Here is a 26,073-nt window from a genome sequence, read left to right on the forward strand (position 1 = left end):
GTTCCTCTTCCATTTCAAATTTCTGATTTGTCTGCAGGGAGATTAAATGACATTGCATGAATCAAATGATATCCTACAATTCCCCGTGCAGTCCCAATCACTTACCTTATCACAAAGGGTGGAATTTTAATAAAAAACTCTAAGCGGTCGCACAGCACCACCAAATCAGCTGTAATTGTACAACCTGAATTTGCTGGTATGTGATTGAATCTCAAGCCAAAAGCATCAACAGTCTGGAAGCACTCTTAAGTGCACAAAAGCTAGAACAGGGTCTCATGCGTACACCTAAATTTAAGACTGAGGTCACTACCTCATTGCGTATTTAAGTCCAGGTAGGTATAGTCATGTAACAGGATTACTTGCACCTTGGTGTATCCATGCTTAACTGAACACAATGGATTCCCAAATTCTTCATCTACTCGTGATAAAGATTAGAATATAGGTACGGTACTATACCATTAAACATTTGCAGTTCATATGAGTTTAGGAAACAGTACGAAATAAATTTGTACTTTGCCTCTGAAAAGAATCATGAGATTGTTAAAGAGGTTGGTTGATTGATTTGGAGCCTTTGTATCCTGCTGTTCAGCCAAAAAAGACTCCTAGAGCACATTACATGCACTCAACTAAAACAAGACAGTCCTTTGCCCAAGGCTAGCAGTCTAGAAACTTAACACAGAAGTGAAAAGGATCAAGGGAGAAAACAAACTCAGGTGCCAATTCTTATATAAAGTATAATACTTCTGATGACTAGAAAGCACAGAAACAGCTCAGGGGCAGACAGGAGGTATCTGATGGAGCTGTGCTTTCTGCAAAGCTGGTAGAATGAACCCTGCTTCCCATCAGTCCCACTTTTCATGCAATGACAGGAACACTCATTTATCAGGCATCTCTTAATATAATGAGCACATATGTCACACTAATTTTTGCAATTGTAATTGGAATTAGATTGGTTGCATTGCATTCCTAATTAAATAATTTGAGTATGGTCTGCATCAAGTGAGAAACAGGAATGAGATGATCTGATTAGCATTGCATAATGAACCGTGGTTGGAGTTTGTGTTTGGACGTGATGTGGGTCAAGCCCTTTTGGAGTATGGCACTCAAAGACCAGTGAGAAAGGAATGTGAAGGCAGCATGGAACGACAGTTTAGGGGTGGGGATATTGTAAGTGGACAATCAAATTGTGTGAAGGAGCACTTCCTTTTTATCTATCTCAAATATCCCAACATTCAGCTGCCTTGGATCTCCACGAGCTCTAGTGTTATGAGGGAGAAAATGTTTTCTCTGTGTGAATGCAGCCTCCAGCAGGGGCTGTTGTTGTTGTTGTTATGGAATAGGATGTCCCTATTTTCATCAGAGAACTGTTGGAGGGTATGCAGTTGGTCCCCTGCAAGATAAGGGGGTCAAATGTGTACTAAAGGAAGATAAGGAGACAGCAGAGGTGAATGGTTGTTGGTTTTTGTTGGTTTTTTGTATCTGTCTTCCCAAAGGAAGCTATAAGGCACATCCCTGTGCCTGAACTAACATTTTCAGGAGGAGAGTCTGAGGAACTGAGGCAGATAATGGTAACAAGCAGTGGTGTAACATGGGTGGCCAGCACCCGGGAAAAAGCAAGTATTGCGCCCCATAAACTATTAAGTGATTACAGTATTGCAGGGGTGTGTGAGAGAGAGAGAAGTGGGGAGAGGAAGAGAGAGTGTAATAGAGTCTCAGTCTGGCAGAGAGGGAAGGCCAGGGCAGCAGGAGTATGCCATGCCAAAGGGCTGCTTGCTGTTGAGGGACATCATCGTGGCCAGCAGGATGGGGGGCAGGCAGGCGTCCGTGGGAAACACAACACAAAGAGGCAGGAAAAGACACACAGAGAAACTGCAGCCTCAGCTGCTGCTACCAGCCTTTCAGATTGTTATATGCACAAAGATAGAAGGACTTATTATTGCCTACAATGGAAGGATGATTATTGAAATTAATGAATTTTGCTAAGATGGCAAAGCTGACATGCTTAATCAGAGAAAAATCATTGACGACATTTATTGATTAGAAACCCCTTATTGGACTTTCTGCAGAAAAAGGAAAATGAGCTTTTCATATCTGGGTTTGAAGACTGAAAAAAGGTTGGTTTATAGAAAGTAGAAGAGTTTCATATTATTATGGAGTAAGAGTTTTGCAGAAGTTTTTTAAGCTGATATACGGAGATTTGAAGTCTTTTCTTTTTTCTTTCTTTCTTTTAGATTTTATATTAAAAATGCTTGATATTTGATGTTGACATGTATATTTTTTCTTTGTTTTTTTTAAAGCTATTTTTAGTAAAGCTTGTAAAACAAACAAATCAGAGATAATGCTCAAAATATAGCTGACATCATCTAACCACCTTGGAGGATCAATCAGGATGAATGCTCAAAAAACTGGTCATTTGCAAGTAGTGATGGATGACTATGCCACATCCAGTTTTCCCAGTTTCTCGTTTTCCTGTTTTAAGTTCAGCTTTTTACATTTCCATAATTCTATAAACTTTATAATGTCACCTCTTCCTCTGTCCCTTTTGATCAGACCCTGAATGTCTTGTATGCCCCAGAATGTTTCCCTGTGCATAACAAATGCAAACGCTTCCTCCTGATATCTCATCAAACAATGAAATATTATTTTAAATGAATTAAATGCATGTAAACTCTGTGAAGTGTTTCCTGTAAAGGGATTAGTTGTTCTTGTAAATGAATTGAAACCCCAGTGGGTTTTTTTTGTTTTTGTTTTTTGCATTACAATAGCACTAATGTGATATGATGACTGAAAAGATGCCGGTTTTATTAGGCAGAATAATTTTTTGTCTCCTGAAACTTTTCCTAATTTCCTCTTCTTGAACAGGATTGTTCTTTTTGGTAGCAAATTATACCATTTCCACTCTTTGTTTCTTTTTTTAAAAAATAAATGTTTATTAAAGTTTTACAAAACATAAAAAACATAGAATCACATCACATATAACAAAACAAAAACAGCAAACAAAAAAATACACACTTAACAAGGAAAAGAAAAAAGAAAAAAGAAAAGTCCACTTTTAAATTTCAAGATTCCATATCCCTCTTTCCTGACCTCCTCACATCTCCCTTTTTTGTGTTCCTCTTTATTCCGTCAAATTCAGCAAATTCTAGCCCTCTTCCAAACCTCGTTTATAATTATATGTTTCCACTTATTATGTCTCTAATTTCCCTTATCTTGGTCCTTTACTCCACCTTATGTACTTTGACATAATATTATTCTAGTCATACCCCCCTTCTCCTTTTTAAAATTCTTCTTTTCATAGCTCTTTTAACCATATCCCAAATGCCATACCACCTTCACATCCCACATCATTTTAACACTCAAACACTTTACAATATTTTTGTAGATAGTCCTTGAACTTTTTCCAATCCTCTTCCATCAATTCTTCTCCCTGGTCACGGATTCTGCCGGTCATTTCTGCCATCTCCATGTAGTCAATCACTTGCATCTGTCACTCTTCCACGGTGGGTAAATCTTGTGTCTTCCAATACTTAGCGAGAAGTATTCTTGCTGCTGTTGTTGCGTACATAAAAAATGTTCTGTCTTTCTTTGGCACCAATTGGCCGACTATGCCCAGAAGGAAGGCCTCTGGTTTCTTAGGAAAGGTAAATTTAAATACCTTCTTCAGTTCATTATATATCATTTCCCAGTAAGCCTTAACCTTTGGGCACGTCCACCAAAGATGAAAGAATGTCCCCTCAGCTTCTTTACATTTCCAACACTTGTTGTCAGGCAGGTGATAAATTTTTGCAAGCTTAACTGGGGTTATTTCCACTCTTTGTTTCTTCAAAGTGTGTTGCACCACCACCAAAGACAAGAGTTCAGTACAGGACAAACTGTCACAATGCCAATGAATAAACATGAAATGGTTTAGATGAGACTCCTTTGCTCTGCATCTCTTTTGATATGCAGCCAGCAATAGATCTTTCATAAAATGAGGCACCTATGTCCAATATATTGGTTCTGTACTCAACTTGTCCCTGTTAAGTGAATGCTATGCTATCCAAAAATGACAAAGAAGAATTTAGAAATGTAACACCCACCACACAATGGGCACACTGAAGTCTCCATTTTCTTTTAGGAGAGGATAAATGATTTTGATGGGCAAAGACTTCAACAGTATATGTGTCTGGGTTTTTGATTTTGAGATGCATTCTGGGGCAATCAAAATAGCTGTCACAATGAAAAATGCCTTTGCCATTCTCCTACTATCAGCATAGTTACTAGAGCAGAGCTTTCCAAACTTTTCATGTTGGTGACACACGTTTTAGATATGCATCATTTCATGACACAGTAATTCAGTTTTACTAGCAAACCAAAGGTTAAACCAGGGATCAGCAAACTTTTTCAGCAGGGGGCCGGTCCACTGTCCCTCAAACTTGGGGGGGGGGGCTGGACTATATTTTGAAAAAAGAACGAATTCCTAGATTCCACAAATAACCCAGAGATGCATTTTAAATAAAAGCACACATTCTACTCATGTAAAAACACGCTGATTCCCAGACTGCGGACCAGATTTAGAAGGCGATTGGGCCAGATCCAGCCCCCGGGCCTTAGTTTGCCTACCCATGGGTTAAACAAACCCCTTTCCAGCCCCGGGAGGAGAGTGGGGAGCATTCATGTGACTCACCTACACACTGCAGCCGGCACACTAATGTGGCGACACACAGTTTGTAAAGCCCTGGAGGACTAAATGTTAACTACTGTTTTGGCCAATGGCATTTACCTTGATGGGGGCTATTCTGTCCCCCATGCTAACTTATATCTGTATGAAGCCATTGGGAGCTGTCATCTGGAGATTTGAAGCACATCTGGAGGTTTGAAGTATACTGATGACACACTCTGCATTTCATCTGAACCAGTCTCTGAAGGCAGTATTGAGATGGATGGGGGCCTTGGCATAACCAAGGGGTGCATAATCAAGTAAATAAATAAAATTTCTTAACTAATGGACCAATTGCATCATAGATAGCTCGGTTCTCCCTCTCCCCGCCCAACATAAATCCTGGTATGCCCATGGATGGAGGCCAGGTCCAGGCTGGTGTCAGAGGCTTAATGCTGTCCAGCTGGCCATAGATAAGACTCTGGGCTCCCAGCCAGTTCCAAACAATTTGATTTATTTGACAAAGTTCAAACGTACATCTCCAGCATTTCAATTAGCGTCCTTCCCCTTGTGCGCAGTTGCTGCCTCTAATCTTTCTTCTTCCTTTTCCGCATCCAGCATGCAAGTCTGCGAAAACTCCTCCCCTTACTTCCTCTGTGTACTGACTGACTTGTGCCAGGCTCATCCTCCTCCCCCTCTACGTCAGACCCACTTTCAGACGACAAGCTGCTGATAATCTCTTTAGGCTCTCTATAACTGCTGGTTTCTGTCCTTTCATCTTTTCCCATTTGCCTCTCCCTGACAGCTGGGACGTTTTGCCACCTGCAGCAGAACTGAAAGTGCTGTCTTCCGGCACCATGGCCTTCCCCTCTGCAGCCACAACAGGCAGCCATTGCAATCATCTGTCACCACCTCCTCCTTGTCCACAGTGTACAGGCACACCAGCACACCATCCCATCCCCTCTCCCCATAACTCTCCTCTTCACAGCACAAGTAAGTGTCCTGCCATTGGTGATGCTCTGGGCTGGTCAACATACTGCTGTTGCACCTACACACTGCAGACAAGGAGGAGGTGGCAGCAAATCTGGTCTCCAAGGAGTATGCCATGGCAGCCACCTACCACTGCCACCTCTTCCACAGCTGCTGCCACCCTGGTGGGCTCCATGGAGGCTAAATCTGCCACCTCTGTCTGGAGGCAGCTGCCTCACCTTGCCTCATGGACAGGCTGGCACTGACCTTTATATAGGGCAGCCTCTCTGACTAACTCAGCCACTGGCTCCCTTCTCCTGAGCCTCACAAGGCAACTACTAATAACACACTGGGAATTTATATTCAGGCCTCAGTTTTTCTCTAGTCTTTTCCTCACACCTTTCCTTGGCAACTAATTTCCCCTTCATCTCCTCAGCTGTCTCTCTCTGACAGGTAACTCCCAACTGCTGAGAATCTCTGGCAGACTGCTGTCACCCAGACCAATCAAAATGAATTTACCTGAGCCAAGCCCAGCTAATACATTTTCAAAGCAATAGTCTCTCTTTCTCTTTCTCTTTCTCTTTCTCTTTCACTTTCTCTCTCACACACAAACAGCTACAGCTAAAGAGGCTTGCAACGTGGTAACAGTATAAGGCCTTGAACTTTGAGAACACATATTTTTTCCATCAAAACACAAACAGACACACATATAACATTTCTCCACACCAGTGTAATACTCAAAGCTGAACCATTGAAATTAATGGACATGGTTAACTTAGGCCCACTGTTTTTGCTATGCCTACCTTGAGGAGCGCTTAGTTGGAGACAACCCTATATTTCTGCAGAGTGCTCTAAAACAAGAATCTACTGAACAGAGGAATGATAAGCCCCTGATGTGAAATAAGGAGACTGAGGTGGACTTCAGCACCATGCAAAGGTAATCGTCCCATCAGTGCAAGGATTGCTGCTTGCCTGAGGGAACCATCTTCCCTCCCCCACAATGCACTGTTCTGCTGCAATAGATGTATGTAGGTATGGTCATGAACTGGCACAGAATTTCAGTGAAGATAACACTTTTATTTCTTATTATGCAGAGATCCAGGAATTACAAAGGCGCACTTTCTTTTGTTGTGTTATTTGTTCATAATTCTATATAGCCGGGCCCTCCCAGCCATGCCCAATAATTTTCATGCTACCCATTTCCCACCTTTCTGTCACCGACCCATGACACCAAATTCCCCACATTTTAGTGATAGTGAGAGCTGTACATTCTCTAGGCTTGGTTATTTCTCTGCCCATCTGTTCCTCTGCATGGTTTCCTCAGTGCCACGTGTCTTCCCTCATGGATTATTTCAGCAGCAGGAACCAGAACGTCTGTGATGGATGTCACACCAGCTCCCCATAGCATTCCTCACCCTTGCAGTCTGCACATGGAAAAGTGTCTGGGATGATGTGAACCTCTGAGGTGAAAACGTACTTCTTTTTCTCAGATTCCAGGAAAGTTACCTACAAACAACATTGCAGTTCTGCTCAGTACATTACCTTACAAAGAGTGGAAAACAGGCTGCATTGGGAGCATATAGCACAGAAATTTCTAAAATATAATTGTTACGTCTTACTGCATATTTTAAGAGTAGTGCCCTATGGCAAAATACTGTGCAAAAGCAGCTTTGGGTCACTTGGTTTCAGTTAATATACTAGGTTGGCAGGGGCTGGGACAGAGCAATGGGAACTCACTCCATTGTGGGGATTCGAACTGCTGACCTTCTGATCGGCATGCTCAAGAGGCTCAGTGGTTTAGACCACAACACCACAGCTTTCATGTACAGCAGTTAGAAGTTGCTTCATCATTCCTGGAAGGCATAGGGCCCCTCCAAGATGGATATTTATATTATTTATGGTAGTCATTATTATTAAATTTAAGATCAAAAGTAGAAACAAACAAAAAAGACTGGTTTTTTTGGTAAGTGTATTTTACAACATGTCATGAATGCAACAGAAGTGTGTTATTGATGGTTTTACACCAGACTGGCCACACATTAGTTGTTCTGCAATGTTTCCCCAGTGGCATTATTGCCATCTGGAGGAGCACTCATGTACTATGTGCAACAAAAACAGGGCAAAACCTAAACCGGGACATTTGTGACATAAAACTTTAGAGGTTTCAGTAGGATGTTACAGGACATGAACCAACTGGAAACGAAGCCATATGTTCCACCTCAAAACTTTCCTAGGTGCAAACAGTATTGAAAGTGAGATTGCCTATAACTGACCCAATACCATTGCGAGTATATCTCATGAATGCTCAATAACAAGCACATCTGGAGAGGCACACCAGAAGTGAAGTAATATAAGTGGTTACTAATATTTGCCCAACCATGTTATGTAGGTCAGTATCATTTTTGCCATCTTATAAGAAATGTGTGCAGAGGGGCAGTGAAGGAAGAAGCACCATTCCATAATTACACCATCCTGAGTTAATACCAGAGCTGGGATTTGGAATGGCAATACAGTGGTACCTCGGGTAAGTACTTAATTCGCTCCGGAGGTCCGTTCTTAACCTGAAACTGCTCTTAACCTGAAGCACCACTTTAGCTAATGGGGCCTCCTGCTGCCGCCACGCCGCCGGAGCACGATTTCTGTTCTCATCCTGAAGGTACTATTTCTGGGTTAGCGGAGTCTGCAGCCTGAAGTGTATATAACCTGAAGTGTATGTAACCCGAGGTACCACTGTACCCAGCTCATATCTCTTCCTGTTAATCACTCCACTTTAGGAGCACTTCATCTAAGCCAGGGGTCGGCAAACTAAGGTCCGCGGGCCGGATCTGGCCCAATTGCCTTCAGGATCCGGCCTGCGGATTGTCCGTGGATTGGCATGGGGATTCTGTTCGTTTGGGCTGCGCCATTTCCCCCCTGCTCCATTCCATTCCCCTGCCCTCTCCCTCACACATGCCACGGTGGCGCCTCCTCCCTCCCTCCTCCTGGCTTCTCCCCACCCTGCCTAGATGGGGAAGGGGGCTGGGCTGAGCTGGCTGAGCGCCATTTTAAGCAGCCCCTCTCCAGAGCCAGCCCTTTCCTGCCGCTCATCTTCCCTCCGCTGCCGCCACCACTGCCGCCCTGGTGCTCCTGTGAGCCAGAGAATGGAGCGGACAAGCTCCCTCTGCCTACCCACGAGAAGCAGCAACAGTGGCAGCGGCGGTGGCAGCCCCTGGGAAGGTAAGTGCAGTGGCTGGGGCTGGGGGCTGGGGAGGAGGATTACTTGCCCCCTCGCCTCTTTTTCCAGCCCCCCCCCCCCCCGTTGCTGCTTCTCCAGCCCGCCACAAGGTCTGAGGGACAGTGGACCGGCCCGCAGCTAAAAAATTTTTGCCAACCCCTGATCTAAGCCATAACCTGTCCCAAGCACACTTCATGAAAATCCCACAAACACTGGTTTTTATTTCTGGGTGGCAATGAGGACATAGTACTGGAATGGGGTGGATGCTTATGAGCCGTTTTGTGACCTGAGAAAGGTAGACCAACAATGTTTGGCCTGCTTTACTGTTTAATGTCCCAATACTCATATCATTATATGACACTCCTGAAAGAACATGCTGTTTCCAGGAAGACTGATCAGGGTGAATCCCCATCAGTCCTGATGCTCGGTGAATCCTTATGCATGTGTATAGGGATGTGTGTGTTACCTCAATAAAGAAGGCTCTCCATCCTATATCTGGCTTTGTCATTTCTGCCTTATAGACACCCGTTTTCTGCAAAGAGATAAAACAGAAGAAGGCACTGAGACCTATCATGGTGTCTTGTATAATATTGAGCTTCACGAAGTCTCAAATGTTCATTAGCATGAATGTGGGGAAGAGTGAGGTGAGGTTTAATAGGGAAGAGGGGAATAACCAGTGCTTTTTTCTAAAAAAATGTTTAGGGGTACTCTCATTTTTCTACTCATATTGAAATACTGCCCCTCAATGAGGCCAAACTTAGATTCACAAAATGTTTGGGGGTATGCATCCCCCCAGAAAAAAAGCACTAGGAACAACTATGGCTCAAAGTGGGGCAGGATGGGAGAGGATGACATCCCACTTCTTTCCAGGTGACCCTAAACCACACCACTTATTTCCAATGGATGTAAACCTATCCCATTTTGTTACACAGATCAGGTTCTCACACCAGCATTACAGAAAGTCACTATCCGCACAATCCTGTGCCCGAGGGGGCACCTTGGGCCCAGGGGGAAATGTGGCCATCCAGTCTGCTCTACCCTGCCTTTGGGATTCTCAACAAGCCCCGCACTCTCCCAACCACATCCCTCACCAACTGTGCTTTCCTCCCTCCTGGAATGTTTTGGTCTGGCTGGAACGTGTCTTTGAACTCTGATGCTGTTTGTTTGCTTGCTTGCTTGCTTGCTTGGATGGATGGAGGATAGAGAAGGATGTGTGAGTGTGAAGAAACTAGGCTACTGCACAAGGGTAGAATTCACCTTGATTGTGCAGAAGGGAATGTGGTCCTCTGTCTGAAAGAGATTCCCCATCCCTATTCTACATGTATACTCATCAGCCCCACTTTGTTAGCAGGCCTTTTTCTCTTGCATAGATGTTTTTATGACTGCAGCATAAAGACAACATTCTTCTGCTCACACATGCCTGGGCAATGCTAGATGGAAATAGGCTCTGCTGGGCTTTGAAATAAAACCATCCTATGGACTCCCCCATGGGAAAGACAATGTTCCAGGCAACTCAGACAGTGAAGGAATCCCATTTCATTTATTGGTTTGATGGCTTCCTTCTTCAATTTATGCCCCACCCTTCCTCCTGAAGGAGTTCAGGGACTTTACAGGATGGGCCTTCTGTCCACATGCTTGCTGTGGCACATTAGGGTTCTGGTCATCCAAAGTAGACATGCCAGCAGTGGGCTTTCCTTGTTTGTTCTTATCACTCTTCACATCACAAATGGAAACCAACAGATGTCTGTGACACACACCACACAGAAATCCTAAATGAATGTGCTGTGCAAAGTATCACATTGTGGAAATCTGCAAACATCGAGCAAATTCAATGTCTCTTCCCAACTTTACGGGGAGGCATCTGTTTCCCAAGAACTGCTTTTGTGTCTGTCTGTGTCTTTGGAACCCCTTGACATCCTCAGCTTTGTGAAGAAACTCTAAAGAAATTCTAAATCTAAAATCCTCTTACCACTTTCTCAACCTTGCATGGAAACCAAGATACACGATGACCCCGAAATCGCCTGAAGTCTCGCCTAAGAATGAGAAGGGAAAGAGGAGGTACAGGATGAGCTGCTTTTTGAAGAAAAGTACCATCAACAATACAATATGTCTTAATTCACATCGCAACACAAGTACTCATATTTATGGAAATTTAAGATAATGTTTACAAGATTACCCACCCATTATGATGGATCTCTAATGCTGTCAACCTGATCCAAAATGTTCAAGAGCATCCTTAATAACCTACTCAGTGGTCCCTTTTGAATCTTTGATAGTAGGTTTTAACACATACAAAAGACATTGGCGGACATTGAACTTTCAAATTTCAGTGGCATCCTGTGCAATGCCAAAACTTAAGTTCCCCTTGCCTTACAGCTTCTGTTCTATGTGATTGTTGCAGTACCCAGTGTGGGTGAACCGCTTGTGCTCCCTTAAATAAGACTCTGCCAAGGATTTCTGGGGGGTAAATGAAGAGTACAGGGATCTATCTGCACTGTACATTTAAAGCAGTATCATGCCGCTTTATACACTAATGCCTGCAAGAAACCTGGGAAGCACTGTTTGTTAAGAGACCCCCACTGCCCTCCCAGAGCTAGAATTTTCAAAGTGGTTTAACAATTGATATCTTTTCCAAGGAACTCTGGGAATTGTGACTCCCAGCACCCTTAGCAAACTACAATCCCCATGATTGTGTGGCTGTGCTGTGTGTGGAGCCATTACTGTACTGTTTAAATTGGTATGATACTGTTTTAAATGTACAGTGCAGATGAGACCTAAAAGTTTGCAGAGCTGCTCACTGCTGACTGAAAGAAGGCCAGTGGCTTTCTTGCTTCCTCTCAGGAAAATTTAGTAAGCTTTAAGAAAGAGAAGACCTCAGGGGCTTTTTTGTATGTTGACTTTGTATGTTATTCTATATACTAATGAATTATATAAAATTTTGCTGAAAGAATCCTACCTTTTAGAGTTCAGAGTGTTAGCAAAGAAACATTTAGTTGCTGAAGGTTCCTGATCTGTACGGAGATGGATAATGCCTTTGGAATTTGTCTAGAAAGAGAGAGAATATCACAGAAAAATTGTCTCCCTTCAGCATACAACTAAAAATGCAACGTCAGTGTCAGGAGTAGCTGCAGCTGCACATGAAGCACTTGCAAATTGAGAAAAAAAATACTCAAAAACATCACATGAAAGCACCAATACATATCAGTACAATTCACAACTGACAAAAAAGGCTGCATTGAACCACTATGTCTGTGCTGAATCACTATAGCTAAATTTAATATTTTAAGGAGTTGATACACTTTTAAAAACTAGAATGATTAACATCTCTTTCTTTTTATCTGTATGATGATTCAATATTTGGAGAAAGTTTGGGTTGGGGGATAATAATTAATGCATCACTTACTACAGTTGAGAGCCAGTATCACATAGTGGCCAGGTTGCTGGACTTAAATCAGGGAGACACACTTCCAAACCCTTGCCCTGCTTAAGGAGTGAGATTTAGGCTGGCCACTTAAATTACATATCATCACTGCCTCCCAAAAGGAGCACACAGATCTCCATCACATTTACACACACTAATCTATACATATAGGGTGACAATTAGAAATATTACTACATTTTAAATAGAAATACAATACGGTGGTGGGGAAGATTGTGATTAAGTGACCTGCTCAGTGTCAGCTGGTGATTCAAGGCCCCCAACTCTCTTTTCTTGGGGTTCTTCTTTATCTTTAAACTGCACTTGAACCAGGCAGCTCTTCAAATAGAGGACTCCAGCAAACAACATTTTCTAGTCATGCAGGTGTAGGTCTGCCTTCTCTAAAGTAGGGCGCAGGGACCCCCTAGTGATCTTGAGCCATTCTCTCTCTCTCCACTTCCTCCCCCCCTTTTTTTTCTTGTGGGGAGATCTGTGCTCAGATTTCTCATACTATATTTTTAAGATAAATGCAGCAGTTTAGAAGAATGTATTTGTGTTAATGGCTGTAGGGCCAGCACTTTCCCTTAACACCATTTCCACAATGAAAATCTCCTCCTCCAAAACTGATTCTTCAAGAGGAAACAGTCAGATGTGGGTCACAGAAGCTAATGTGATTTTCACTCATGAAAACAGCCTGGTGAGAAATGATTTAGCAGCTGCCTCCCCAGATCATCACATCACCTATCCAAATCTATCCATACTTGCATTTACGTACCTTTTCTCAGCAGCAACAGTGACAACAAACAAAAGAAGAAGAAGAAAAGGCGATCCTATCACAGTTCTCACTTTGGCCACCCCAACGTATCCCACAAGGCTGTTGTAAAGATAAATACTAGAAGATCTACACACCTCTCAGTCTTTCTGAAGGAAGATGAAAGCCACAACCAATAGTATATTTATACTACTGAAGTAAACTGGTCTAGCAGTCTTTTGCTCTTCTATTGGACTTGAATACACAACCAACTTTCTGAGCCTGTTCTGGATCACTTCAGGACACTTTCTCTGTGATTGAAAAAGAAACTGAATCCTATATTCTGATACAGTAAATACAGAGAACACCCAAGGTCTTAGGAGGCCAATGAGAAATGTGGCAATATTTTGATGTTTACTAGAACACTCAAGGCTAACCAAGGGTGCCCTCAGAGAATGACCAAATGCTATAATCAAAGAATTGTAGAATTAGGTCATAAGGGTAATGTAGTCAAACCCTCTGCAGTGCAGGACTCTTTTACCCAATGAGAGGCTTGAACCCACAACCCAGAGATTAAGAGTCTTGTGCTCTATCAACTGAGTTATGCAAGCTATTGTTGCCATCATTTACTGGTAGGGTGCCATCTGTCCTGTATAATACAGGATTGTCCCATATTTCAATGTAAAATGTTACTTCATGTATTTGTCCTGTATTTCAGGTCTTCTCTCTCTCTCCCTCTCTCTCCCTCTCTCTCTCCCCCCCAAATTAGGGATCCTCTCCAAATGTATGTGTTTGAAAGCGTGTGTGAAATGTCATTTAAGCTCTGAGTAGCCAAGCACAGACAAATTTACAAATTCATGTTTATGTGTGTGCGCGCATGCATTTGACAAATTCCAGAGGGGCCATCCTGTTAGGCTGCAGCAGATTGTAATGGATTGCTTTGAAGTCAATTCAGCTCCAGTTTTTTTTTAAAAAACCACCCCACAACTGCCCTGTCCTGCATTTTGCCCAAACAAAGGTGGCAACCCTATTTACTGGTAAAAGACAACATTAACCAAGGTTTGCATATCATCATAACAACCTTCCTGTTTTCAATATTTGTGATAACTTTTTAGGAATCTTGAGCTCGACTCCATCTCCTTAGTACTGTAAAGGAGACTCGATCTGTTAGAGACAACATGCACCCATTACTTGGGGTGAATTAGAAAACATGCTTCTTGACATCATCGGCAACGTCAGTTTTCCTCACCTCCACCCTTTCCCAAGAAATTTGAGGCATGTTCAAATTCTGCATGGTGCTGAGATAAATGGTTCTACATGTCTCCAAGATGGATGCTTTATCCCCAGGGCGCGATGCCACAAAGTGTGTGGTGTTTGGGAGGAACCTGCAGGCAACAAGAGAGATTTTTTGCAAAAATAGCTTCCTTGTAATAGAGAAAGATATAGCAACGATGTGTTTCTTCTAACCACAGAAATTTGACTTTCCGCAGTTTTCCCTCCTTAGAAAGAATGCACACATATATAGAAATATACAAGGAAAAAACATTGCATCATCATTCAAAGCCTATGTGAATTGTGCAGCAAAGATCAGCAGTCTTGTTCATTGGTACTATCATTCAGACTACACAGGGGGTTCGCTCAACACTAAGGGACCTGTGCATTCTCAGTTCAAATTACAGTATTGTCTCTCATTTGGGTCTCAAGCCATCCGGTCACTGTCTTTAACCAGAGGGATGATTTCATTGCCTCGAAAAGGATAATTTTTTGCAGCATGAACTCACCGGATATATTTCTCTCCTGCTAGTTGATCAAAGAAATAGTGAGAGTCATCAGGCGGGTTTATTCCATCTCCTGTTCCACAGATTAGGCACTTGGGCTTATTTTGATATCGCTCATTATATTCTGAGGATTGAAAAATTAAATGTTACTGTATTGGTCAACACATGCAGTTCTCAAGTTGCTACTACTTATTTCCATCATCAAAGGCTGATAAGATTGGACAGGAGCAATGGAAAACAAGAGACATTCATTGGGCAGGTGGGAACAAAAATATAATTGAAAAATATGTAAATCAGCCTTATTGTGGCAAACTAGCACCATGGATCAAAGTCTAGATAGCAAATGTTGGTGATGCAATGTTGAAAAGGGAGTCTTTCTATAGCATATATGCTGTTTGGGTCTTTGAAAAAAGTTTGATAGTAGGTTCTCTAGGTCATCAAGAAACCAATATGAGATGCCTCAGGATGCATTATTTATTTATTAGGATAATTTATATCCCACCTTCATCTTCAACAGGTAGGCCTGGCCCAAAATAATTTTTGCACAAGACAGAGGACAGGATGGCACACCCTTATTGCTCCTGGTGAAGAAGCTAATTGGATTGGTAGAACTGGCCATGCGGCATCACAGGTACACAAGGAGATCCTCTCAGAGCAGACCAGTGGTCCACCTAGACCTGCACTCTGTTCTCAAAGTGGCCAGCCACATATCTGTGGGAAACTTGCAAGCAGGACCTGAGCATACCAGCACTCTTCCTTCCTTCAGCTGCCAGTAAGTCACTTTGTCTTCAGTTACTTGCCTTTTCTCTAAACTAAGAAGGCCCAAATGCTGCAATCTTTCCTCAAAGGGGAATCACTCCACCTCCTTGATAATTTTGGCTGTTCTTTTCTGAACCTTTTCCTGCTCTACGATAACCTTTCGGAGGTGTGACGAACCAAACGCTACACAGTATTCCAAATGCAGTCACAGCTTAGGTTATTATACAGTGGTACCTCGGGTTAAGAACTTAATTTGTTCTGGAGGTCCGTTCTTAACCTGAAACTATTCTTAACCTGAAGCACCACTTTAGCTAATGGAGCCTCCCACTGCCGCCACGCCATTGCTGCATGATTTCTGTTCTCATCCTGAAGCAAAGTTCTTAACCTGAGGTACTATTTCTGGGTTAGCGAAGTCTGAAACCTGAAGCGTCTGTAACCCGAGGTACCACTGTAATGGCATTAGAATATTGGCAGACTCAAAAGAAACAGCTGTGAGGGGGTCTGCTGTTGCTGTCCTCTGGCATCTCGGCCTAAGGCTGGGCTAGTTCTGAGAACCTAGACTATAACTACATGTTTATTATCAATTCGGCTTGCTTAGAAACCAGATCATACCCTCCAACATTTCTCCTATGAAAATAGGGACGTCCCATTCCATAATGATAATTTTACTATTTATACCCCACACATCTTACTGGGTTGCCTCAGCCACTCTGGGCAGCTTCCAACAAATATAAAAACATACTAAAACATTAAATATTTTAAAAACTTCCCTATGCAGGCTCAGGGGTCGGATAACTCCATACCCTCCAACATTTCTCCAATGAAAATAGGAACATCCTAAGGAAAAGTGGGACATTCTGGGATCAAATCAGAAACCCTGACAGCTTTTCTAAATCAGGGACATCCCTGGAAAATAGAGGGTCTACTTTGTTACTTTAAAAAAGGACTCCTTGGGTACTTTCATACATTTCTGACAGAAATCGAGACATGGAATTGGAACAAGCACCATGGATAAAAGCATCCAACACAACATGGAACAGAAGCCAGCCAACTAAAAGGCAGCACAGAGGGGACCCAGTTAACGCCTTGTGGCAGGAAGTTCCACAGTCGCCATTCCCAACAAACAGTACCTCTCTCCATGGTGGGATGCTTATAAAAGCTACCCCTGCGGATCATAAGAAATGAGCTTTCTCATATGGGAGGAGATGGCCCTTTTTGATAATCTCGGCCCAAACCAGCCAGGGTTTTAAAGGTGATGCTACTGCACTGAATTATTCCTGGAAACATATTGGAAGTCAGTGTGTCTAATGAAAAAATAGATGTCCTGAGATCCCACGGGCAAGTTCCTATCAAGACCCCCAGTGCTGCATTTGGAGCCAGCTGAAGTTTCTGAAGGTTCTTTTGAGCTTTCTTCATCTCAGCAGCCTGATTTTTAGAAGGAAAACCCGTATATGTTTGCTGTTGCTATTGTTAAAACAAACTGTAATTTTGAAAGACTTACTTCCTGTAACCCGAATATCTAGTACTAGATCCAAATATAACTTCTCTGCCCCTTTGATTTGAAGGATCATGGCCTTGGGGGATTCTCTTAAAACTTTCCACAAAGTAGCCACATGCCATATTTTATCTTACGTTTAATTTAGGGTTGCCATATTTTAAAAAGTGAAAATCAGGCATAAAAGTCATTGAGATTTTTTGGCAAAATCACAAAAAAATGTTTTTGAGCTATTTTTAAGTGCCACCACAATTCCCCAGGGCTGCCCTTTCCCACCAATTCAACCCTTTGTTCTGCTATTCTGCTACCATTTCATTTGTCAGAGAAATCTGAGGTGATAAAAATTACTCACGAAATGGATCAACATATGAAGTTAATTCCTTAACCGTGGAGAGTCCAATTGCCGAGTTAGGTTCAGCTGATAGAAGACTTTCAATGACTTTCCCCAGCCACAGTATGCTCGGTATTGATGATGCCTGTTCTGTGGCAGAGTAGAAGAAAAGAATTCTAAGTGCACATCAAATAAGAACATTCCATTCTACATTAGTAGAATGTCCCTATTTTCTGAGATGTAGGGATGATCGCGGGGTCCAGAGGGAGAACATTCCCCACCCGCAGGCTGCCTCAGTCTGCCTGCAAGCGTGACCTTGGGGTGCGGGGCACACTCCCCCTCACAGATAAAGCCACAGCTGTCTGAACATCGTGCCCGCTGTCTAATCCTTTGCGGTCTCAGTAGTCTGCGGTGCCCTATCTGTAACCTTTGTCTCTGAGACCTTTTGACTCCTTTGTCATACACTGTGCAAGGGGGAAATGATGCGGTGGAAACAGGTGCCAAAATAGCTTTGTACCACCCCACGATCTCGGGACTGGAAGATGTGTAAAGCCCAAAATGTATCTGCCTGGGTTTGCATATTCGTGTCAATAAAAGGAGGCTCCACAGGGCTGGCCGGCAGCTTGCATGCAGCTCACCTGTGCGCAGCTCACCTGCATTATCAACTGCTGCCTCATGTCCATCACTTCACTGAGAAATGATGGAGGGTAATATATGACTCTGCCATATATTAAGAACCTGAAGTCCTACAGTATGGAGGAGAGTCAAATGCTAAAACCATAATATTTATTCAGCTCTTTAGCAGGGCTAAGCTCAGAGGCATATCTAGGGTCCCTTGGAGCTGTATTGGTGCCCCCAATTTTTTAGAAGCAGGTGAGCTTGCCTGGACAGGAGGAATTTGCATCCTCAGGGCTGGACAGGGCAGCTGCACTGCTCTATGCCTGGAAGCCACTCCAAGGACCCCTTCCTGCTCTCTCCTATAGCAATAGCAGCAGCAGCCCTTTTCTCCTGGAGATCCTGGTGGATTCCTTCTGTGGCATAGCAGGTGTTGGAGTGCTGAGTGGTGGGGAGTACCCCAAGTGTCGTGGGAGGACTCCAACATCCAACAGGTGATTTTAGCGCCCCACCCCTTGGGCAGCAATCAGTTTTGCCAAGCCCTAGGTACACTTCTGGCTAAGCTGATGGACACAAAACAGGACATGCCAATAAGTTAGGGTCAACAGTCAGTGCCTATGGCTCTCATGGGGGGTTTTTTGTTGCTGTTGCTATTTACTTGTATTGTGTTTGTAAGAAAAACACTGGGGCCTAATTTGAATAGTAGAGTGCTTGGTATCTGGTGGGTGGGGCTTGTGTGTTTTGCTCCGGAATCAGCCCCTCCCTTTGGTGTGTGTGTTCCGTTATGTTTTGTTGAGAATGCCAGTTAAGAGGAACCAAATGTTACATGTAATGTCTATGACACCACTTCATGAAATCATCCAATTCACCCTCCATAATTGCCAGGATTGTGGGAAAAGAAATATGCTTGCAAAGCTTTGTTCCTCCCCAAACATAGAAGCCAACAGTTAATGAACCAATATTTGGGGCCAGGATATTTGAAGGACCATTTTCCCTCCACAAATTTGCCTCTCCTCCCTTACAATCATTGGAAGGATTCCTCACCGTCCCTTGCCTTCAAAAGTATGGCTGATTAGGACACAGGACAGGGTCTTTGCAGCAGTGGTGCTGAGACTGTGGAGTGCCCTTCCTCAGCAGTTTCACTGGCTCTCACACTTGTGGCCTTCCTGCAAATGGCCAATGTATTCTTATTTGTCCAGAGTACTATGAAGGAACTATGAAGAAGACTCAAGCCTAAGAACACATAGCTAGTGCACCATCCTTTGAACAGATACTCACCTTAACGAAATTCAAAAGATCATAGACAATTGGAATAAATGACACAACTCTCTTGTCCACAGCTGCTGTCAGCCAGGTGGCCCAGCCACGCTAAAACAAAGAGATAAAGCATAAAGATGCAGAGGTATTCAGTTCCCACTGGAGAGCCAAAACATGGCATATACAGGTGAAATGGGGATGAGCATGCATAGGGTTAATTCTGGTGTACCGAAAATCCAATACAGCACAGACCTGCAGTTCATATCTACCTTGGAAATACCAGTCAATGTGAACTTTGTGATCTTCACTGTTCCACCAGATTCTTTCAGCAGGAAATCTGTTATTGTGTCCATGCCTCGCACAGCTGCCTGCACACAACAGAAGAGGATTGTAGTCTCTGGAGTTGATCCCTGAATACGCTTATCTCAAACAGGAGATTTGGCAACCAAGATTCATCTTTCTAATATCATTACTAACAAAATCTATCTTCATAAATTGAAACCACTGTGATAGTTTCAAATTTCCTTTCTAAGGCTGCAATCCTAGATATGCCTACCTGGGAGTAAGTCCATTGAACTCCATGTATCTTACTTCTGTGCAAACATATATAGGAATGCATTACAATTCATCTCATCTTGTATTTTGTTCTTGTTCCAGAATATCTTAATGGGAAACAATATTTGTCCATACAGACCGTGTACCAGGAACAGAAAACAACTAATTTACCTGCTCCAAAAAGTAGGTGAAAACCTCAAGGAGATATCCTTAATCCAAATACATTCAAATGCCATCAGGCCCCAGCTCCAGCCTCCTCTTCCATGGACCCATTCTTCTGCTGCCATGCCCCTGCCTTCATGCCATGTCCCCTATATGCAACTGCCACCTCTGCCACAGGCGTACCTCTCCACAGGCGTGGGCACACACATACTACTACTACTGCAGGGGGCATCCACGTTGGAGGTGGCAGCAAGCAGTGTACACTTTGCACTCCAATCTATCACCTGAGGCCACCACCTCACCTGCTTCTAGGTTCTGTGATTTGCAAGCTTATAGGTGTGTGTGTGTGTGTGTGTGTGTGTGTTTGTATGTATATATGTATACGTATATAAGGGGTATGTGGTTTGCAAAACTTACAGTAGTTCTGCCAGCTTTAAGGGGTTTCTGGAAACAACAAAGAACATTTTTCCAGAATGATAGCAGCATGTGCAGAAAGCCAGAGTTACCTTGACCATTGGAAACTGAATTAGCCCGTGAGGTTGCTCACTCTTGTCACTCATGAATTTCCACCATGTACAATAAACCGCAGCATTTTCAAAGCTGTTCTTGCACATTTGCAAAGGGATTGTCTGGAAGCAAAATAAAAGAAAGATGAATGTGTTTTTGGTTGAAGCATCCCATCTGGACCCCTAGAACAGCCTGACAGGTCAGCCTTAGTTCACAGATAGGGGCACCAGGTGAAATAGGAAGGGAATTAGCTATCACTCCAGCAAGGCAAGGCATCTGTTTAGGTTAGTTGATGGATGGGTTGTTCTGCTTAACGGAGCAGGGATCAGTATGCCAAATATATTGCCAAACCTATCCAACAGAAATCCTCTCCCCTCTCTCCGCTGCAAATACCAACAAAATCCTGCATGTCTTTCATTTACACACACATTTGGGCTAAACTGCCTACAGTAACCATGATTGCAAATTGTTGAGCCACCAAACACAACATTTAAGAAAAGGTATGCGGCGCTCATCTCGCTTTCAGGCAGAGGGAGCAGGCATTTATCCACAGACAGTTTTCCGGGTCATGTGGCCAGCATGACTAAACTGTTTCTGGTGCAACAGAACACCATGATAGAAACCAGAGCACATGGAAACGCCGTTTACCTTCCAGCCACAGCGGTCCCTATTTATCTACTTGCATTGGCGTGCTTTCGAACTGCTAGGTTGGCAGAAGCTGGGACAGAGCAACGGGAGCTCACCCCACCACACAGATTTGAACCGCTGACCTTCTGATAAGCAAGTCCAAGAGGCGCAGTGGTTTAGACCACAACGCCACCCGCGTCCCTACAACATTTAAGAACAGAAGTCCTGGTAAGGCAGGCCAGGATTGTTCAACTCGTAGAGATAAAGAGGCACAGTTGCCCCATGTACAACCCACTGGGAATGCAGTAGGAGTCCATGGCTCCAGTAAGTATCTGGGGAACAGGCTCCTGCTGCTCTCACCTTCACCTTCTCTAAGGAGATGAGCACCTCATGACTTGGCTCCCACATTTTAATTCTAGTATTTTGAACCACTTCTACGAAAGAGATGGTTAATTCTTCACGATTATGAAATGTAATTTACTTATGAAGAAAGGTTATCAGACACTCTGCAGATTTCTGCTAGATTTTGCTCTGAGAAAGTAAACACTTCCCTCATTAGAGTGAAATTGGGGGAAGAGAATCTGTAATGGAAGTTTCCAGTGAGAAACTGTGACAGCCACACCTGTTTCCCCAGTTCCACCCACCCAACTGACTCCTGACTCCTACACGAGTTTTAAAATGATTGTGGGAAGTTCCCAGCATGGCTAAGATTACCTTGTAGGTGATTGGCTGGTTTGGAATCTGCCCCAAAAGAGCTGCACAGCTTCGGAGACAAAACAAAATATTAGTCAACAGGAGTAAACATCATTTGTGATCAACAGGCAATGAGGTCAAAGAGACCAGAGTCAATAGCTCTGGGCAGCTTTGGAGCATTCATAAGATTTACTAAAATCAAGGAAGAGACAGGGAATTCAAGAAATATTACCTTTCTTGTTACTTATTGGGGGGGGGGGGCTGAGAGGAAGATGAACTAAGATGTCACTCTGGCACGTAGAGAACCTGGCCTTCAGACCATTTTTGTTTCTGGCTGCTTTATTAGTGAGAACTCAGTACAGTATTTCCTCCTCCAATAACACTCACAGGTTGCAAATATACAACACCTCTAGTACATGTGGGATAGCGAACATATTTAAGTCTAATTAATGAATGAAGGGGTTAATACCATAGAGCAATCTCCCTGGCAGGCTTAGCTATGCTCACTTCACCTTGGGAGGAAGTAGGTATTCAAGGCTACCTCAGAAACTCAGCATGTGAAGAGGTTTGAGCTGGTTGCTCAAGCTCAGACAACACAGCTCTCATCAGCCACTCTTGGGTTCCTATACCCAGTGCTTTTTTCTGGGGGGACGCAGGGGGATGCATACCCCTAAACATTTTGGCCTCATTGAGGGGCAGTATTTCAATATGAGCAGGAAAATGAGAGCATCCCTAAACTTTTTAAAGAAAAACACTTGTTTTACGTCTTGATTTGCAGGACACTGCAAAGCACCTCAGGAGGTGCCCATGCCCATACAAATCCTGCTTTGCTTCAGATAAGCCCCAAATCATTCTGAGGCATTCCACCTCAGCTCAAGCGTTGGCCAAAAATGACGTGCAACCCTAATTCTAACCCTCATTCCCCACCAGGAAAAGTATTTTCTACATGACCTCCCTCCATTAAGTATGTCTACCTCACTGTTCTCTATCCTTGTAGGGCTAATTCCTTTAACAGTTTTAACAGAGCAGAGCTGGTGCCATATTCATTGCTCAGAGATCCAGCCAATTACTTACGACCCAGTGGATTTTGCTAGATTGACGAGCTCATCAACACTCAAATCTGTGGAAGTATTAGATGCATCATTTCTGCCTTTCCCAATCATCAGCAAACATGAATCCTTCAGTTTTTGTTCCTTTGACACAGCAATGATCAGCTCATGCCACCAAATTGGGTTAGTCAATTCAGACTCTGAAAAGAGATTCACAGCCTTCTTAGTGCTTCTGCTGCCTTCTTCAGCAGCAGCAAGTGACTCACAAGAGCAGGTGGAGCAGCCAACAAAAATCACTTCACCATGTGCTTCTTTTGATTCTGCAGCGAGCCCGGGCTGAGCTCTGTTGCAGTGAATCGCAAGTGCAGGTGACGAAAACAGCAAGCCAGCAGAAATTTATCAGATGCCACAAGGTGCTTCTTGCTTAAGTAGGTTAGTAGCCATCCTGCCAGGCTGGTAGGTGTGGTGTACGGAAATGCTGGTCTGAGCTGGCTCCAGGCTTCTTGCTGGGAACCCCTTTCCCCACTCCTTGCTCCCATGAAAAAAACCTGGGGTTGTTTTCTTCAAAGAACCACAAACAAAAAACCTTTCCCTGTTTTTTGTTTTGTTTTGTTTTTAATACATTTTTATTAAAGATTTCTTGTTTAGGCCTCTTTACTCTTTTTCCCCTTCGGCATGTATGTGACACATTTGTCTTCCCTTCCCGGTGTGCCTTTACTGCCCATCTGAGACTGGCTCTGGGCTTCTTGTTGAGAAAGAGCCCTTTCCCCCATGTAAAGTAAGGCGTTGTTGGTTCACCTTAAATAGCTTCTCTCATATAAAAAATGGCTTTTTGGGTTAATTTAAAGGATGCTATCTTTGCGCTTCCTTGCCTTCCCTTCCTCCCTTTGATAAAAAGGGAGAGATTGGTGGGATGGGGGCTTTTGGGAGAGAGCTGTCTGTGTTGCAATAGAGGGAAATGGAGGAGGGAGATTTAACAGTGGCTGCCTTATATACTGAAATGGGAGACTGGGTAGTTGTTGTGAGGTGAGAATGATGGGGAAGGTGATTCTTGGTAACTGAATTCAATGGGGCTTACTCCCAGGAAAGTAGAAGTGTAGTTGAACTGAGTGCATAGAATTGCAGTATTGCACTTGGCCCTCTGAGAGGGGAAGCAGATGTGACTTGACACTAGGAAATTGCTTAAACTCCTCTTTAATTAGTTGAAAATAGATTAAATTGTTAACCACATTCAAGTTTAATTAAAAATTTTACTAAATCATCTATTTTCTTAAATTTTAAATTTGCCCCTAAAACTGCATAAGAACATTGATATATTATCCAGAAATCTTTAATGGTTTAGTTGAAGCATGCTATCACTGAGTTAATTTTCATACGCATCACATTTAGAAAAATATTTTTTGTTCAATATTTTCCCAGTTTATTTGTATTCACTATGAATCATCACTGTACTTTGGATTGTCCTGAACACCACCATTTGGTAGCCATGCCCCAAACCAAAACTTCTCTTTGGGTGCATTTTGGCTTCCCTGCTGATGAAAACGATGAAAACATCATTTATCAGTTTTGGACCCCTAGTAGCAGTTGCCAGGACATTACCCTGTTTGCCTCCACATCGTTCCAGCCTTATTTCAGACATTGTGATATATTGGTGATATATTGTGTTGTTGAAACCCTGATATCACCCAGCCCTGTTGATGGGGGAGCAGTTGGGGTGGGGTGTCACCTTCACAGCAAGGACCTTGATACCCCCTAGATTCCTTGGTGGGTAAATGGCATTCCGCCCCATCACCACCTCTGCTAGTTGTTCTGGGTATTCAGGCTCTCCTTCACACCCATTCAAGTTTTCCATCGACTTACATTGGGAGAAAGATAAGGCTGCGTCCACCATGTTGTTGAGTGGAGGAAGAATCCTCCCATAAATGGCCCCTTGGGGTAACACTGAGTGTGTTACTTCCCCCGCTGTTTCTAGGGATCCAGCCTTTTTCATCTATGCAAACTAATGTAAGGATCACTCTGTCTATAGAGACAGCTGCAAAGAGGCATGTTCACGTAGCCACCACAAAAATTACATCCCTTCCCCTGTCATAAACATTCCTCACCTTTGTCTCAAGTGCACATGAAGAAACAGCATCTCCCCCAACTATTTATGGTAACTTTTCAGTTCTTGAGAGTAAAAAGGAGGATTAAACATACAATACTGTTTATGCATTTTCTGTTTGGACACATGGCCTTGCTTTTTTTTGCTCCATACTGATTCAGTTTCCCCCAGAAGGTAGGAAGAAGCAGTGGTTTGGATCCCTTTCATAACTAGCCATGGCAGACCACAGGACTAGTACTTACTGCCCCTCATGTTTCTTCACTTCCCACAGAGGGAATCACACCCACCCAGCAGCCTCCTCAACGGCCTAGCCTTCCTCCCTCCCACCGCTGCACCCCCTCAAAGGAAAAGAGCAGTGAGGAGATTGATTCTACTCTCACCATTCAGCCACTTCAGGGAGGTCATGTTGAGCGTATAGACAGTTGCACCCCACTTATCCTCCTTCTTCATCAGGGTGTATCTATAGTGAGGGTCATACTGCTTCACGTAGACATCCAGGGCCTTCTGTTCCACCATCCATCCAGAGGGCAAGCAGGCTGCCAAGAGAAGGAGAGCAGCATACATAGTCAAGCAGGTACCTTGGCCTTGAAAGAGGTGTGTGACTGTGTCCAAGTGGCAGGAGTTGTCCTGCTTCAGATCACAGTTGCTACCAGCGGGTGGAAAAACCCTGCTTTCCTCTAGAGCAGTTCACTCCATAAACATCGTAAGATGTTTCCTCCTTATTTATAATGATCCCTTATCAGGGAGGGTCCTGGTTAAGATGGGTGAGGTAGCATTTAAGCAGACTGATTCAAATCATGCAGAGGAGGAAGTGTGCTAGTTACTGTACTCTTCACTGGTCTCTTGCCGCAAAGCACCCTCCAACTCATCCATTCAGGTTGGAGCCAGTGGGTGCTCTGTTCCACTTGCACCATGTGTTTGCCCCCCACCTAAGCACATTTCGGGGGGGGAGCATTTCGGCATTGTAGCATGGCAGCTCCCATTTCACAATTCAAAGCTGGCTTTTTGGATGGAACAGGAAATGTTTTCAAACTTTATTTGGCAGCAAGTGCTTCCTGCCCTCTGCAGTTGCAGTACAGAACAAGAGTGCAATCTCCCTCTCCCATGGTTTTCCAGTAGACCAGACACATGTTGCCTCATAGCCTGTACACAG

General features: G+C 43.5%; 1 pseudogene; it reads right to left on the bottom strand.

Moving 5' to 3' along the window:
* Window positions 1-6,712: 6,712 nt before the first annotated feature.
* On the bottom strand, window positions 6,713-25,508 carry LOC128409585 (autocrine proliferation repressor protein A-like; annotated as a pseudogene).
* Window positions 25,509-26,073: the final 565 nt, after the last annotated feature.

The sequence above is a fragment of the Podarcis raffonei genome, chromosome 2 (assembly GCF_027172205.1).
Source record: "Podarcis raffonei isolate rPodRaf1 chromosome 2, rPodRaf1.pri, whole genome shotgun sequence".
Taxonomy (NCBI): domain Eukaryota; kingdom Metazoa; phylum Chordata; class Lepidosauria; order Squamata; family Lacertidae; genus Podarcis; species Podarcis raffonei.